Source organism: Scylla paramamosain, chromosome 10, assembly GCF_035594125.1.
Source record: "Scylla paramamosain isolate STU-SP2022 chromosome 10, ASM3559412v1, whole genome shotgun sequence".
NCBI classification, from domain to species: Eukaryota; Metazoa; Arthropoda; class Malacostraca; order Decapoda; family Portunidae; genus Scylla; species Scylla paramamosain.
In genome coordinates, this window is record NC_087160.1 from 4035001 (window position 1) to 4040000 (window position 5000).

The 5000-nt window shown below is 38.2% G+C and overlaps 1 protein-coding gene and 1 long non-coding RNA gene across 3 annotated transcripts in view; one reads left to right on the plus strand and one right to left on the minus strand.

Annotated features, from left to right (window-relative positions):
- The window catches only part of LOC135104128 (uncharacterized), a 41097-nt gene that overhangs the window by 27539 nt on the left and 8558 nt on the right, over window positions 1–5000 (minus strand). The gene's annotated exons all lie outside the window — the stretch shown is intronic.
- LOC135104130 (uncharacterized) lies at window positions 878–4800 on the plus strand. Its single transcript, XR_010270310.1, has 3 exons — window positions 878–963; window positions 2635–2692; window positions 3537–4800. It is a non-coding gene; the product is annotated as an uncharacterized LOC135104130 (long non-coding RNA).

Sequence of the window (5000 nt, forward strand, 5' to 3'; positions counted from 1 at the left end):
AAAGAAAAGGAATACTCCATGGTGGAGTGAAAAAGAAGAAGAGGCCATTGACCAGAAAAAAAAAAAAAACATAGTTTCAGAATATGGACCAACACAAGAAGGCCTCAAGGTAGGTAGCAGCATGTCTTAAAAAGGAAGGAATCTGAGACTATTAAAAGAAATGCACAAAAAAACTGCTGGATGAAGAGTGGAGAAGATCTTGAAAGAGACTGGAGTTGGCGCCTGGTGGAAAAAGACCAGCAGGACGGGACAGGATTAAAAGGATGAAGTGTGTAGAAGGAGCACTAGAACGAAGAGGGACAAGTCAAACCTAGCACAAGTCAAAGGAAACGCGACTTATGAGGACGAAGATGTGTGAAGATTAGTGCAGAGCTGCCGCTGACAGGGACGGTACCCTACCGGCGAAGGGTCAGAGGTGAGATTATTATTATCATTATTATTATTATTATTATTATTATTATTATTATTATTATTATTCTATTATAATTTTTGGCATCATCATCATCAGTTATTATTACTGTAATAAAAAGATGATAATAATTAATTAGCATTATTATCATTTTATCATTATTATCATTATTGGATCCTGTCAGAACGTCTCAATAATGATTAATATTGTTATCATTATAACTTTTATCATCATCATCATTATTATTATTATTATTATTGTTATTATTATTATCATCATCTTTATCATCATTATTATCACGAGAGAGAGAGAGAGAGAGAGAGAGAGAGAGAGAGAGAGAGAGAGAGAGAGAGAGAGAGAGAGAGAGAGAGAGAGAGAGAGAGAGAGAGAGAGAGAGTATTACTTAAAGACGCAAGCAGGAAGAAAAAAAAAAGCTTAAGGAAATGAACACGAACATGTGTATATAAGGCCACACCTGCGCAAGCGTCTCATAGCGACGGGTGGAGACTCGCAGCACAGAGGCAAGTCTGCTGTTACTCACGCATCAACATGAGGTGAGTTCACACACTGACAACATGTCTCGGTGCAGTAGGTGCACTGGCCACTTTTCTAGCTCAAGGAGACAGTCATGGTGAGCCTCGTTTAAATAAGGTAGCAACTTTCTCCCATTTTAATTTGTACCTAATTTCACAATGATCACTATTACCTATCTGTCTCCCACCCTCTACCTGTATGACTGCTTCCTCCTTCTTTGTCAAATTAAATTTAGAATATTATTCCCCTTTGTGGGTTCCAAGATTACCTGGTTTAAAAAATTGTCCTGAATTACATTAAGAAATTCCACTGCTTCACTGTTACCCACTACCGGCTTCCAGTCACTACTTCTAAAGTCAAAATCTCCTACCATACATACCTGACTGTACCTGCCTGCTCTATTTATCTCCTACCATAGTGAGCTGCCAGCTTTTTTTGAAGTATTCGGTGGCCTGTACACTAATCCTAGTACTACTGATTGTGATCCTTCCTTAATGTCAACCCATATCGACTCTGTTTTGGTATATGTTTTTATGCTCTTGTTAATGCAACACTGTAATGTGCCCCTGACATAAAGCGCGACGCCTCCTCCTCTCTTATTCTCCCTCTCTCTATAGAATAGTGTATAACCATCTATCTGAACCTCTAGATTAAATGCTTTTCCTAAGATATTTAACCAAGTTTCAGTTAAAGCAATGATATTAAAGTTTTCTACACACACCATTCCTCTAAGCAAGTCTATTTTATTCGAAATATGTCTACAATTCGTGTAATAAACACTTATACTATTCCTCGCCTTCAATGAGCTACTTACCTTTCTAGATTGCAATAATTTATTATTTTTTTCCATCCTCATAAGCCCTTCCTCCCTTCTGACTAACTAAAAAAGCGCTGGAGTGCAGTTACCTCCCGCTCACATGTTCCGGACAAAACCCGAACACCCTGGCGTGATAAATGCACTCCATCCCTGGCATACGAGGTGTCCTTGCCGTAGAAGCAATCCCAGTTGTTGCTGAATGTCCATCCATTATCTTTACAATGATTCGCGAGCCTGCGATTCACTGTAATAGCCCTGGACAGCCACTCACCACCAACTCCCTTCCTCGGAAAGACACCATATACTACCGGAATCCCTCCCTTGTCCCTAATCCCATCTAACGCCTGTCGAAATTTCCTAAACAACTCCTCACTTCTGACCTTACCAAGGTCATTTCCTTTCGTGCTGAGAGAGAGAGAGAGAGAGAGAGAGAGAGAGAGAGAGAGAGAGAGAGAGAGAGAGAGAGAGAGAGAGAGAGAGAGAGAGAGAGAGAGAGAGAGAGAGAGAGAGAAACTTCCTTCCTGCATCTGTATTTCTTTCTTCCTAAGACTTGAACTCTTTCAAAAGGGAGGTTTCAAGACACTTATCCTTCAATTTTCGATGATTCTCTTGACATCTCTTTTGGGACTGGCACCTCAGTGAGATTTTTCCCCTCTTTTTTGTTTCCCTTGGCCAGTGACCTCTTAAAAAAAAAAAAGTCCCATCATTATCCATGCACGTGTCTAGCCTCTCTGCTACCTTCCCTATCCCTGCCCCTGGCAAACACACTCGTCCTACGCTTCCTATCTCTGCCACAAAAAGCACTATCTAAGTACTTAATTAATCTGAAACCCAGAGTTTTCAAGTAAATGACAACATAAATATATTTCCACAGAATTACCATGATGAGCTCAACGTTACTGGCGATGGCAGTGGCGGTGATGTTCGTGCCAGTGAGTATGCCTTGATGCCAAGTGTCGCTCAGTCTAACTGTAGCACACACCATTCCTAGACCTCACGCGTAACTAACTGCAACATTAATGAGGAATGTCTCCTATTGTTCGTGTTCCGAAGACTAATTTCTGAAATGTGTTACTCGAGAAGTGAACAGTGTGTGTATGTGTGTGTGTGTGTGTGTGTGTGATTTACCTACGGTCGTCTGCTGGTCACCCAGCCAGCTGTTTCCCTACGGAAAGAGCTCAGAGCTCATAGTGACCGATCTTTCGGTAGGACTGACACCACTGACACACCACACAACGGAACAGCGAGGTCACAACCCCTCGGGTTACATCCCGTACCTACTTGCTGCTAGGTGAACAGGGGCTACACATTAAGAGGCTCACCCATTTTGCCTCGCCACGCCCGGGATTCGAACTCGGGCCTTCTTGGTTGTGAACCGAGCGTGCTAACCACTACACTACGCGGTGTGTGTGTGTGTGTGTGTGTGTGTGTGTGTGTGTGTGTGTTTTCAGCTTGATATTTCTCATCAACCGGGTGGAAAAAATTATCATGTAATTTGAATGTTTCGAACACTTCTCTTTGATAGCCACGCATGCTCCGATGCGACAGACAAAATAGTTGTGTTCTGGAATGATTGTCACCTTTCCTTTGTGGAATTCTTTTTACTACACATTCTTGCGGGAACAATTAGGCGGTTTGACCAGTTTGTTGTGGTCCTTGGCCAATTTCCTAATTATATAATGGTATTATTATGTAGACACATGTAATGCGTATGCGAGACAGATATAATGAACATCAAAAGATAACCACAAATTTATAATTTTCCCTTTTCCTCAGGCTAATGGCAAAGGCTTTGGTCACCTTCACCATCACCACCAGCACCACCAGTAAGTGTGTGTGTGTTTTTTTTGTCTGTTTTGAAAAATATCTATATATTGATTCAAATTTTAGCACTTTTTGTGAATTAGATAAGTTCAGCTATCGAATCATATTTTCCTAGGAAAAAATACATCTGATTATTTCATTAAGTGGCATAGTTAACGCTTTTAAAAAAATGGGCATGTGCTTGTCCAGACGGAAACACAGTAGGTCGAATGAGGCAACAAAGTGTACAGTAAATGCTTATCAATGCTTCTGTTGCAAGGTTGTGGAGTATTTAGTACATGATTTCATAATTTATATTATGTCTTTACATGTATCTATTTGCAATTTCCAATTTAGATTCTAATCTATTCTAACCCCAAGAAATTTTGTAAGACTTGCTTGGCTGAGTGTCTTGTCCTCTAGCTGCAATAAAGGCATATATTTTTTAAGTTGTCTTTTGAAAACAAACTATGCGTAGTTTGGTTTCAGGAACATTAAATTTTATTCCATTACATTTTATCTACTGATGGACTGAATTGAGTTCTACATTTATGTTAAGCGGAGGGAATTAATGTAATTATCTGTAATGGATTCGTATCATCGGCATTTATAATAAATTTTATCTCCAGCATTGATTATGCCATTTATATACAGTATAGCACCAAGGGAAAGAACTGGTCAAAATTTATCTCAGAGGCACACGTCTAGATATACAGAGAAATCAATTGTGAACATGCATTGTTAACAAAAACAGATAGAAGTTACACAGGTAAGTACGGAAACGCTGCTATGGCAAATCCCTCATCCCCAATTGTTCTAGTTTGTGTAGCAGAATTTTACGATTTAATGAGTCAAACGCTTTTGGTAAATGAATGTACAGGCCTCCTACATATAACCTATCCTCTATGAATTTATAAACACTATTAACAAAATGTAAGGCAGCAATTTCTATTGAACGATTAGATCGAAAGCCATGTTGTTATAGCAGATTGTTTTCCTCAAGATAATCCATTAAGCTTACAACTATATATATTTCTTAAAAAATTGTTTTGGTGAAAGCAGGTAGGATCGAAATAAATCTTTACTTACTGATGTCACATCTGTTACTTCTTTTGAATATAGAAAGGTCTTCAGCGTTTTTTGGTGGTCAGGCAAAATTACTTGCTTTAAAGAAAGATTAATTGTTTTTGTATGTCAATGGTGGGAGGCCAGAGATTAACAAAAAAATATTCGAACATTTTGGGAGAAATATATATATATATATATATATATATATATATATATATATATATATATATATATATATATATATATATATATATATATATATATATATTTTTTTTTTTTTTTTTTTTGTTGTTGTTCCTAGTATTCTAGATATTGTAGTTAGGTCATTTCTATATTGTCTGCATATATATCTTTTTTAATGTTTTATGC